We start from the raw sequence: 13,526 nt of genomic DNA on the forward strand, positions 1-13,526 counted from the left end.
AGAGGAACAATAGCATGACACAATTGATTAACATAAGTTAATTAATAAGGTCATTTTGTTAATTTAATTAATTTTCTTACTTTTATGTTGTCATTTTATAATAGTATATATTTTTGGCCAGTAAACTCCTTTATGCCACTCTGCCCCATGATTTGCCTTTTAACCCCCTATATACCACTCTGCCTCCAGAAATGCCTTATACCCCTATATGCCACTCCTTTGTCCAGATGTATCCTCCAGTCTACTTTTCCATCTGTAACACCATATCTATCCTGTGTGCTTTTTTGTCCTACCTCCAGGTTTTACTTTGTTGACTACCTTATCTGTAAATTGCTTATTGCCCTTGTTGACTTATTAACTTGTTCATGTTCATTGTTAGTCTTCCTTCTTTCTCTGTCCTGCTTGTTATCCTTGTCCTCACTCCTTTGAATCTGGCTCATTGTCCCTGTTCTCCTTCTGCTCATTGTCATTTGTTATTTATCCTTGTAATCTCTTAATACCATCAAATTCACTGTATAGTATTTTATCTATTCTTCATATTCTTTAAAGTGGAACTGACAAAATGTTTTATTACTAGTATAAGATTAGAAGATTTTGTTTTCAACCTCTTCTTTTTAGAACATTCCTAGTGTTTGCATAATATAATGTTTTTTAAGGAACTACATTTTAGCCATTTGTATGTGTAGCAGCTCTCATATCTTATTTTAATCTACCAGACAAACACTATGACTCCTTAGCATATTGCCTGTGGTAAACAATACAATGGCTCATTTTTAATCACCCAGCTGGACATTCTGGCTAATGAAAGTCTATATATACATTTATATAGTATATCATACTTCATAGCAATGCCATAAAGTATCAGTTCAGTGTGGTAATTGTGCAGAGAAAGTCACCCAAAATATCACATGGCTGACAACAATGGCAGCCTCCAGATAAAATATGTTTATTGGAGCAAAAGGAGATAAAACAAACATTTTGTAAATGCTAATCTAAATTACTGTAAACACCACTGTATTTTATGCTCAAATTCCACGAGACTTTCACTGCTATGTACACTGTTAAAACTGCATTTTGTTGCCATTCATCCACATGCTGTTTTTCTTCCATTATATTTCTTGTTATCCTGCTTATTGCTGCTGTCATTTGTCTTTTCAATCCTACTCGCAGTCCACATCCTTATTACCTTTCTCCACACTACTATTTGTCCTACTTTCCTTGTATTTTTTTTTAGATCAGACTGTCATTTCTTTTTCTCGTTCACGCATCTCTGGTCGTTGTCTTTGTTTTTCTCTGTTATGTTTTCTTTCCACCCTACCACTCCTTATTCCATTTTTTCGCTTGAATATCTGGAATGTGCCTTCTTTCCTCTGCCTCACATTCTGCGTAGCTATCCTCTCCTTTACTTTCCCCTCTTTCTTTTGCTCATTTTATCATATAAAACACCTATAAAATATAGATTTATTTAAATCCAAGAATCACTGGTAGTCCCAAGCACACTCAATGTGTTTTGTTGCTGGAGTCTGACACATTTGTAAGGCGATCCTCCCAAGGAAAATATTATATCCCATCAATGAAATACAGTGACATTGGATTTTTAGAGAGGGTGTTTTATAGGTCTTTTTATATTCAGGTAACTATATGTGTTCGGACATTTTTTTTTGTATTTTAAGGCATTTTTAATTTATGTGATGCTTTTTCTCTCTTTTTATTTCATGACCAGGAACAAGGATCCTGTAGTATTTTTATGGGGTCTCTATTATTTGATTTGTTTTTTTTATAACTTTTAATAATTTTCAACTGCAACTACTTGTGTTGGGGCTGGTTTGTCATCCAATAAATATACACCATGTTGCATTATTTCCTTCACATGGTGTTCTGTGCCCACTATGAAAATTGTATTAAGTGTAGTAAATAAATAGTATGCTGTTTTCAGCAAAAACATTACTCGATGTGTTTTTTTTTACATAATTAGATTATTTCAAACACCATGTAAGACAAAATTATACTACTGAAATTGTAAAACCTCCTTTTAGTGACCTTCCAAGTAAGTACAAAAAGGGTTGAGCCTAATAAAAAGTAGATAGGACATTGTGGGAGTGGGTAGGGCTGCCATTAAGGCCTCTTCATTTGTGTCAAAACAAACAGTAATCCTAAACAATAATGCTCTCCAGGCACTTGTCTCTATTACAGAAAAATCAACCTTGCACAATTCCACACCAGCAGTACGCACTTGAACATGATAAATTACATTAAATCAGGCTTTCAGTATGTCATGCTTTGTAAAGAGGTGAGCTATAGTGGTGGCTTAAGTTCAATGCTGTGAGTTAGATAATATCCGGCCCAGTTGGGCCATATGGCACACTGGGCAGATCTAATCCTAGAGTGTGCAGTCGCTTGCTGGATACGTGCGTGAGTATAAACATGTAACGTGCAAGCATTGTCATCCAGCCGGCAGCCACATGTGCATCATTTGGAACTGATTGGCCATTCAAATTTGGCCCTTGAAATATGTATGCAGTTATACACAAGGTATTACTGTCCTTTAAAATATAAACATGATTGTGAAAGTCTTTATTATAGATATAAATTGAACTGAATCATTGTTTTGCCCAATTATTACTTGTACTTTTTTATTGTGAAATTGTCGCATAAACGACTCATATAATTGTTATGGTAGAGAAGAAGCTCATGGATCTAATTCCCATAAGCATAAATCTACATGTTGGTACAGCAGACAGGAGAGGACACTTTTTGTTGACGTTTTACAAGCTTGGCCTATTTTGCTGTAACACCTTTCTGTGGAGTCAGGGTGAGGTAAACGCAGCAGTTATTGCAAATTCCGTGCCCCACAGCCTGAGGTGTTGTTCTGAAAAGCTGCCTTTTAATATGAACACCAGATATTAAAACGTGACACGCCCCAGCCTTGCTTATAACCCGGTTTACATTTTGTCCTGTCACACACCTGTGTAATCTGTGTGCTGAGTAATGGGTTTTGGAAGAAATGGCGGAATAGGCTAATAGATTTTCTGGATGAGTTGAATAAGATTTTAGAAGGATCCAAAATAAGACATGATGTTGATATGATGTGATACATTACATGATCACATCATATCAACATCATATACTGTATCACATCATATCAACATCATGATCTGATACATTACATGATCACAAGTAGCAGAGTTGGCTTGTTACTATGACCCATTTCATATCTATGTCATTAACACAGAATAGATGAGGTTTCTTACTCTCGTCCCCTTGAGGTCCCCCTCTCTCTCTATAAGGATGGAGAAGCATGGCTGAGGAGCAGAACCATGACTAGCCACATGGGACCAGTGCTACCTTTCAACAAGGGGCAGGTATAGATAGAATCGGTGCTGGAAGTTAGTGGTTGCCAAGAAACCAGATGTTGCCCTGTCAACCTAGCAACCAGCTCTGGAACACAAAGCCTTTGGGCCAAACCAAATAGATTGTAAGCTTACAGGAACAGGGTACTCTTTTCCTTATGTACCAATATATCTGTACTAATATATTATTGTCAAATTTAAATTCTCTGTTGATCTTAGCTGTGCTACTGAAACTGCTGGCACCATACAAATAAATGTAATGTTCTCCTATGAAAATCATCCAGACATGTAACATTAAAGTTGTAAAGGCTCTTAATCTTTCCTGACCAAACACACACTGAGGTGGATCGAAATGAGCTTGAAATCTTATGTTTTGTTACTCTATATGCAATAGAATTGTGGAGGCTAAACAATTGCACACACATTGAGGTATAGGATATGCACAATTCATTGCATTTGGGGCTTTTAACAGCTGTGTGCATTTTGTAGGTGTTATCTTCCAAGGCATGGCGTAAACATCACGTGGCCATATGCAGTTGGAAATAAGTGTTAGTATTGGGGTTAGGTTTAGGCATTATACTGATTAATGAAGAGTAAATGTATATTCTTACATCTATCAGCAATTGTTTATTATAGTTTAAGGTATGTTGCAGATTTGAGCCACCCTACTATTTCAATCTTCCACTGACACACCTAGATGTAGAGCAATTACACTAGGGATCATTTTAGTTTTGTAACTATACAGACACACACACGGGACCAAGCATGTGTGCTAGAAGATGCAGTGGGATAATTATTACATTTGAGTCATGTTGAATATTGTGGTTTTTTTCTGTCATACGTCATAATTTGTTTGTGTGGGTCATTAAATTATGTTTGGATAATTACTCCACTTGTGATGACAATTCACATAAATTCACAAGGAATACCATTTTGTATTTGCTTAACGGGTTTCTTTGTTCTTGACGGTGTTTCTTACTCAAAAAAATGTGATCCACAGCTATGGAGTTAATTAACAGTAATATGGAGTTGTCACCCTACTGTGACTATAACAGGCTCCACTCTCCTGGGAAGGCTTTCCACTAGAAGGCCACGATCGGCTTTCCAAATCAGCCCAAAGGTGTTCAGCAGGGTTAAGGTTAAGGATCTGTGCAGGACACTCGAGTTTCTCTACATCAAACTCGTAAAACCATGAATTCACGGACCTTGCTTTGTGTACAGGGGCACAGTCATACTGGAGTAGGAAAGGGCCTTCCTCAATCTGGTGCCACACAGTTGGAAGCATGCAATTGTCTGCTGTAGCATTAACATTACCGTTCACTGGAACTGAGGGGCTTAGCCCAAACCCTGAAAACAAGCCCCAGAGCATTATCCCTTCTCCATCAAACTTTATATAATGGACTGGGGCCGATCTAGCAGAGCAAAAACCGCACAAACCACTTGAAGCAAATGTGACATCCTAAGTGACCCAAGTCTCTGAGCTCTTCTGGATGCCCCATTGTATTGCCTATGTTTTTTTGTGTGCTTGATTTTACATACCAGTAAGCAACGGGTGTGGCTGAAACACCTAAATCCAATAATTAGGAGGGGTGTCCTCATACTTAACCGAGATTTGCATGTATATTGGTTTACTCTTGGGATGCCCTGTTCACACTGGTACTGATGGGAAGAAGAATCATGGATGCCTGTAATGGCCTGATATAACACGAGGGAACTGTAGAGTGCACTCCAGGAAAAGAATATGCTAAATCTGATTCTTACAAGATATACTCATTGACCCTCTGACTCTCGGTGTTTGCCAGTGCTATCGTAGTATTTCGATACTAATGTATGGATGTGAAAAAAGGCCCTACTCTGCAGATCTAGTGAAAGAGAAGCCATAACTCATGTTCATGAGACCCTTTAAAATATTAACCTTTTAACATCCAATTGCAAATTTGCTATGTAGCAACTAGAGTGTTAAAGTAACAAAATGATTTTAGTATCAGTCTATACAAGAATGTAACTATGATCTACGGGTATGAAAAGGACCAATTACTAAGCTTAATTCTCAGATAACACATTTATGATTGGGCTCATTCTAGTAGTTTTGCTAAAGATACTGCACGTCAATAAATCAATTACTAATCTTATTAGGCATTACTGCGGTTTTATGAACTTAAATGGCCTGTATGTCACCTTCAAAGTGTGATACATTTAAAATGTCTAAGTATAAAAAAAACCATAGCCTGCCACCTAATGGGACAGTAATCAATCCAAACACACATCATAGATCTTAAGCATCAAGGTTTATAGGACAAAGCATTAATTCAGGAGATTGATTGGATAGTGATAAATGTTTATATATAGTTAAAGTTTAGCACATATTGTATTCAAATTATAACTACACTTGGCTGCATTTAATTATACTTGAAAAATACCTTTGCATGGTGGGTGCTTGTATGTAGAAGTTTTTTTTTATTATTCTTTTGGAATTTGTTTAGAGTTAGGGAGATAAGGAGTTTTTTATAGGGAGGGGTCTGTAAACCACCTCTATGGGAGTTAGCATTGTTGACTATGTTTAAACTTTGCTTGGGTCTGAAATAACTGGCAGTAAGTGACAATTTATTCTGGATTATATTTCCGAATTTGCAGTAGAATAATAACAGACGCACTGGCTATTATGATGCTTTCTGTGGATGTACTGTTCCTCTACAGTAGAAGCACATTGGCATACCTTCCTACATTTCAAATGGCCAAAGCGGGCACTTCTGGCTTGGGAGGTGTGATTAGAGGTGTGGCAAGGGGCTCTGGATTAGCTTTTTGTATGCTTAATGGCCTACTGATATCTAACTATGAAACTTCATAAACATTTAAAATAAATAAATGCATTTTATTTACACAATTTAATTTATAAATATATTTTTGCAGACTCTGAAGTATATACACATAATTGTGAACTTTCTGGCTTTAGAACACTGATACATAGGGCTGGCAATCACAAGGCAGCCCTGGCACTTTAAGGACAACAGCCGCGTGATGGCCTAAGTGCTTCTGACAGCTAGAAATTTGTTTTTATCCTCAAATAGCAAGTGGCCAGCAGCTGGATATGTTGGAGCAGCAGATTGGGTGAGCGTGTGGTACTGTCACCAATGGCCAACCGGGCATTTGCCTGGTGTACCACATGGCCAGTCCGAGCCTAGTAATACACAAACATACCCACTAAACATTCTGAGCTCCTAGAAAAGATGGGCATCAAGAAGGAATGAGGGAGCAGAGCATTTGAGACCCCAATTCTATGCCCAATTCTATGGTTCTTCTAAAGTAGAACACCTTTACTGTTACCGCTAGCTTTCATTTGTTACAGAACAGCAAACTAAGGCTGGTTTTGGGCAGGGACAAGCAGGGTTCTGTTCCTGGTTTGCGTTTATTTATTGCTCTCCTTCAAGCTTCTGGTCTTTCCAGATCTAAATGAAACAGAGAGCTATGATGCCATATCCCAAATCTCCACTTTTCCGAGACCTGCAAAGATAACCAGTGGGAGAGTGGAGTCCTTCCTAAGGGCAAAGGGGCTCTAGTAAATTCTTTCAAGACCCTGTAAATCCTTAGGTCAGCCCTCCGGCAAACAGATTGTGAAGACATTACAGACTTCTTTTTTTTTTAAATCAAGCAGCTCAAAACATTTCTCTAATTTTTAAAACTGGCATGCATATTCGTTCTTTATATTTTAACAAATATAGTTTATTGTGTAACTATAGATGGTGCATACACATTAACATTCATTTGGTATAGTTGTCAATTATTCCTGTACAATTGTTCTAATTGTATACAAATTAATGTCCAAAAGGAAAGGTAAATTTAAAAAAAAAAAAAGCCATCTTGCAGAAAACAATGACCGACAGAAGAAGTGGTGTCACCAGCCAGAATTCTAAAAACAAAGGCCACTGACTTATTCTTCAGGCAGGAAGTTTTGACTGTGCAGTTGGAGATTCCTGATTAGGAGCTGGTGACATACTCTGTGCTGAGTGCAGGGTGAGATCAGCAGAGCCTGTTCATAGCTGCTATTGGATTGAGGTGAGAGCAGGCTAAACACAGATCCCAGTGCAGCCCTGCCCTGCACTTGGGAAGAAGAGACAGATTTTATGTCAGACAGCCCTCAGCTCCACACCCCTGCATTCAACTCCCACAGACAGCTTCTGATTCCCCAGCCAACACCAGCAAGCAAACACGTGGATGATAGTCTCAGACTTTCAGGATTACTTTTCTCTGGATATGCACCTCTTGTTCCATTTTTTTAAAAAACATTTTACAGCATAATTGTTAAAATATCTCTAAACGTTTATTTAATTAGTTTTCTATAAAATCTTGCTTTTCAAAAACCTCATGACCACTTTTTCATGGAATGGACAGAGGCACACTCAATGGAGAGATTTAATGTTTGACTAAACAGTTGGGACTGGGATGAAGTTCAGCTGATCCTCTCTTTATTGAAGACAGATCAATGTGGTGAGCTCTCTTGCACTTGGATCCTCAGCAAGGATGAAGGGCTCTCCTCAATGAATATTATATTAACTGCCACAGCCTGACAGTAACAAGGTAATGTCTATATGAGATGCTTTCTGCTATCGTGTTGCATTTGTTTGACAAATTCTTGTGTGCTTTTTACACATGTGTGCAAGCAGGACTGCAAAGTTTCACTTTGCTGAGTGGAAGGGCAAGTCTGTAAATCCTGAAGAGCTGTGCAGTTTTGCTAATGTTTACATTATTGTTTCTATATTTTATATACAGCCTAACACATTGTACAAATGTAGATAGGCTGACAGCAGACATTGGCAGGTTATGAAATATAAAGTATCTGAATACTATTTAGGATTAACCTAGAATTAGATATATTTTAGTTGTTTTGCTATTCTTGATGAGTTATGGCAGTAGAAGTAAGAATGTGTTTTTAGAAGGAGAGAATGGAAATTTGGATACTACTGTCTGTTTAATATATGTAGACATGTACCTCTTTTACTTAAAAGACTCACAGTCTACATAAAGTCAGGCCCAACAGAGGGTCCTGTCAAATCATGTTAATCTCACATTATTCTAAGTTTCAGCATGTAACTTTCAGCACCAGAATGTCAAGTACTTTTCTAAAGTAGGACCCATGGTTAAAATGAAGGAAAAATGGTTCATTTGCTTTGTTAATGTTCTAGTTAATTATTTATGTCGTTACAATGAAGCATGTCCCCCACAGAACTGTTTTCCATTAATTAAAATTATATCTATTTTGTCTCTATAAAAAGAGACTTGTCTTGTAAGCATTGGTAATTCAGAGGTATCTTCTCCTAAGGTCCTGAAAGCATGTGTCTCAACATGTTTATCCACCTTGGCCTAAGGTATAGGTTTTGACTAAAGACTCTATCTTATCTTGGACCAATAATGGGTATATCAATTTTCTTTATTGTAATCAGTTTATTAAAAACACAGGCACAGATTAAGAAAAGGCCATTATAGTCATTTATTTTGTTCTTTTTGGTACAATGTTGAATTAGCAAATGATTGTTATTCCCTTTGCTTTGCAACTCAACATTGCTCCCAAGGTACCCGAGATGCTGTTTTGTCTTTTAGGGAATGAAAGTTAATTTCATGTTTGAGTTAATTGATTTTGGAGAACACTGATCTATAAACTGAGACTCAACAATGTAGAAAGTGAACCATAAACTCAAATTTTCTGGAAAAACTAAACAAAGAGCACCGGAAATGGCAAAATGAGTGGGGATATTGGTTTATGATTTATTGGTCTGATAACTTGTTTTTACTAAGGATGGTCCCCTTGACTTCTTGGTCTATGCAGATCCTTACCTCCAACATCCAGTGTGGTTTCAATGTTTTTTTGAACCCTTGTGATGAATCGTTGGTGTTTAACACTGTTCAGCAACACCTAAAGGTGCTTTCTGTAACATTTTGTAACAGCCACATACATTTAGTATGGAATAAATACACCTTGTGGTGAGAGTGGAAAATGCAGCACATTTTGTAAGTCGGAGTCTTAAACTCTACTTCGAATGGATTTAAAATGTGTTATTAAAACTCTTAAAAGCTGCCGAAACATGTTTTACATTTTAAATTTAATAATTTTAATCATTTTAATAATAGCAAAACTAAACTTTTCCATTATTACTAATGATTATATTTCTAAACATAATGAGAGAGACGTTGCAAAGGTGTTAGCTTGTGTGTATATAAAAATGTTAAATTATAGAGGTTGCCCAGAATTTCGAGCCTTAAATTAGAGTACATGTGTTAGCATTTCTACTAGCAGAATGTATACATACTTTTTTTTATGTGACCTGAAATATATTTGTGTTTTCATTACAGAATTACATTTTAGGAGGCCCGCTCAAATATCTAAAATTCTAACATTCAGAGGTTTTAATTTGTTCCTGTGAGAGATTTATATGTTTTGCAAAGACAGGCAGCCCTGCTGAAAAGTTGGTACTTTTATGTACTATTATAGTCTTCTACCAGATTCATTTCAGAAATTAATGAAAATTGCTAAGAAAAAAATGTTGTTCTAGCGGAACATGTAGTGTATAAGGTTAATTAGTCTTAACTGGCCTAAAATAGAGATCTGATTAATAGTGGGATCTGCTTAAAGGTTTTATAAATGTGCTACTTTATTTTGTTAAATGATATAGGAAAGTCTGAACTTGATGGACGCATGTCTTTTTTCAGCCTATGTAACTATGTAACTATGAGGTTACCATTCTGCACAGACTATATACACTCCATTTTTAGAGATATTGTTTTTTTCTTCGAAAATTAATAAGGCAAGCTGTTTCCTTCACTGTCCTGTTCAGAAATACAAGCAGTATTTACCGATGGTGCGTGCACTCTGCTGGCCAAGCAGGCCTTATCGGCAATGCAACATCAAGTGACCTCAGTTCCTCCTCACAATGGGTGACATCAGAACTGTGACTTGGGGCAGACACATTGTAATCTAAAGCCACCATGTAGTTTAAAAAGTACAGCCTACTAAAAAAGAACATGTAAAAAAAATGTCTGCATCGGGAATTCAGTGTACAAAATATTTAGGGGCCCACAAATCAAAATCCTTCCAAAATATGATAATTTGATTAAAGCCTTGATTTTTTTTCGGACCTTAAATTGGCTCTGTGTCCCAAACTATTTCATATAACGCAAGTAGCCACTACAATACTTGATAATAATATTCCAGTTTCTTCTCTTATAATATATCCTACCATGTAACTGACAGCCATTTTTTTGATTGGCTACACAACTGTATCTTAAATGTTAGTTGTTACCCTGTTTTTCTTAATCAGCCATTGGTCTTGTCTTCAGAATAGCCATTTGTCTTAATGTTTAAATTCCATTACTGTATTAGTCTCTACCACTTCTGCTGGAAGACTGTTCCACTTAACTACCATGCTTTCAGTAAGGAATTTAATAACATAGTTTTATAACTAAGTGACGCAGTTTGAAATCTGCTATTCCAAAAACCAAATGATATGTTAACATACCACAAAGGTGTTTTTAATACTCTGTTGTTTAATATAAAGCATTATGAAGGTGATAAAGCCATTTTAAGAGAATATTGGTGAATATTCTTTCCCCCAATTTTTATTGACCATTTCCGTTATGCTGGCATATTTAACCTTGAGTGAAAATGAAACTGGGTAATTGGTTGGCTTCTCTTTGAATCCATATCTAATGATAATAGCTATACACTTAAAGGCGCTGTTCCACTTAGGAAGAAAAACGTTAATAAACTATCCATCACATCAAGCTAATAATCCTTAGCAGAACTGGCATTTTATCCCTTTCACCGAAAGTTTAAAAAATGAAAACATGTTTCCTTGGCAACTACTTATCAGTGCCTGATGTTTTGGTCACATGAGAAATTTTACATAATTATAGGATTGTTTCCGGGAACAGTTTGGGCATTGGACAGTACTAGGAACAACTAATCTAACACTGTATCTAACAATTTATCTAACACTGTAGTTAAATTCAGCAGATTAGTTGGAACAGCACAGATTGCACAAATGTATTGGTTTGTCTTAGTCCGTCAATTCTCGTCATACCCCTTGAATTTATGTATTGTATTAGGCGCTGCGTAAATTGTTGGCGCTATGTAAATAAAACACAATAATAATAATAATTTTAAACACTCACGATAGAGAAGTTGAGAATTGTTCAGCTTCTAAATTTGCGCTATTTCTTATTATTCCCAATTGCTCTTGTCCGTACCCTCTCTGTGGTTATCTGCTCCCTTTTGTGTCCTCTCACGCTACAGCTCTCAGTCCGCATTGTTGGCCTGTTTTGGCCATATGCCTGAAAAGTCTGACCTTGGCGGCTGGTCATACCGAGGATCTGATCTGCTGCAGGTGATGACAGTGTTGTGCTGGGGCCAGATTCTGTCTGTCTGGGATTACCTGGGACTGACCCAACTAACAGAATGCTCAAGTAAAAAGTTATCATAAGAGGTAGGGTCCCTCAAAAAGCAATAAACACATATTCATTCAGAAACTAGTTACAGGGTGTGTGTGGTGTAGTAGAAGCATTTACATGTGCATGAATGAAAGCCATGCTCTGTGTGCATGTGACTAATTAGTAAACACCGCAGAGACATAACCCAAAGAACATTCAGTGTAATTAGGGGGGGTCACAGATAATGAGACTTAACCAAGAATAGCGTGAGCGGTTTATTCAGATGGGAGACATGGAGAAATTTAAGACAAAAAAGGGCAAACAGGATGGTGGGCATGGAGAAATTTAGTCAGTTTTATATTCCTCCATGCCTGCTATCTCCTTTTCCCGTTATGTATTCTCCTCCTCATCAATCTCTGTTATATCATATACAACTGGTTGGCTTGTATACTTATGTGCAGAACTGAAAAATCTGTGACTCTTTGTACAGGGTTGTCAGGACCTCACAGATCTCTTGATATACGGTACTCCGGGGGTAGAAGAAGTGACTTATAAGGTCTGGAAATTTGTCTGCAAACTGAGCTCTTACTAAGAACAACTTAGTGAACTCTACAGTAATACAGTCAAACAGCCTTATAAAAATTACACCTTTCTGGTCTGTAAATGAGAATTAAAATGATTACTCAAGAATTCTTAAACGGCCGTTTCTCTCTAAAAAAAAAAAAAAAGAAATAGAAAAAAAAACATATTTATGAAATAGGGTTTAAAAACAAAAGGGTAATAATGCGTGCTACCATTCAAAAATGTGGGGTCACTCTGTACTAGCATAATTGTAAAAGGTTTTTCAGACAATCAATTAGCTTTTTAAACTTAAACTTGGATTAGCGAACACAATGTGCCCCTGGAACACAGGAGTGATGGGTGCTGATAAAGGGCCTCTGTACCCCTATGAAGATATTCCATTTAAAATCAATAATTTACAACATTAAAGATAATTTTGAATGGTAGTGTGTATACAATTAGCTACAAATACATTTATATGGATCAAAGCGTTCGTATGCATGCAAATAATTATAAAGGGCTTTGGATGATAATCCTTTTCATCTTCCTCTTTCCCCCCACATATTGTGACCCCATCATAAAGTGCTGCAGCGGCACATTGAAGTCAATGGGAAATTAACTTGTGGCTCTCAAGTTACATGGCAGCAACTCTTAAGGTTGGAAGTGGAGCTCCCATTGAGTAAGAGACGGGCTGTTGAAATATTTAATCTCACTTCAACTCATCTGCTAATTGCCACTTTAATAAATGATCCCATTAAGCTTATGTAAAACTCAAAATGTATATATATTTAATGTATGGTGGTGCAATCATCAAAGCAACTAATGGGATGCTGCTGATTATTCGACATTAGCGAGTTTGTACCAGAATTTTCTCATGGTTATTGGAGATTTGGAATGTGGGTACTTTTTTTATCACCACTGAATCCCCCATCTTGTTACACATGGGATAGGGACTGTCAGTACTCTTTGATTATCTCTAGACTTTCCTTAAAGGTGGAGTTCTTCCTAGAGGTCTGGTTATTGTCAGGGTTAGAATGCATGTCAGTGTTCCTGATTATGTGCCACCTGCAGTTTCGGATTAGAATGTTTTCTATAAAACTTCTAAAGACTCTCCAGCAATAATGATCATATGACAGCAGCAGGGTACATCATCTCCTTTAAATCTAGGATTTCAGTATTTGTAAAACAACTTTACAG

General features: G+C 36.9%; 1 protein-coding gene across 1 annotated transcript in view; it reads left to right on the forward strand.

Annotated features, from left to right (window-relative positions):
• The first annotated feature begins 7,461 nt into the window (after window positions 1–7,461).
• LOC128503232 (uncharacterized) overlaps window positions 7,462–13,526 on the forward strand; it is a 30,813-nt gene continuing 24,748 nt past the window's right edge. Inside the window, exon 1 of the mRNA XM_053473274.1 lies at window positions 7,462–7,925. The gene's annotated coding sequence lies outside the window, so the exon portion shown is untranslated. The remainder of the gene's footprint in view (window positions 7,926–13,526) is intronic.

The sequence above is a fragment of the Spea bombifrons genome, chromosome 8 (assembly GCF_027358695.1).
Source record: "Spea bombifrons isolate aSpeBom1 chromosome 8, aSpeBom1.2.pri, whole genome shotgun sequence".
NCBI classification, from domain to species: Eukaryota; Metazoa; Chordata; class Amphibia; order Anura; family Pelobatidae; genus Spea; species Spea bombifrons.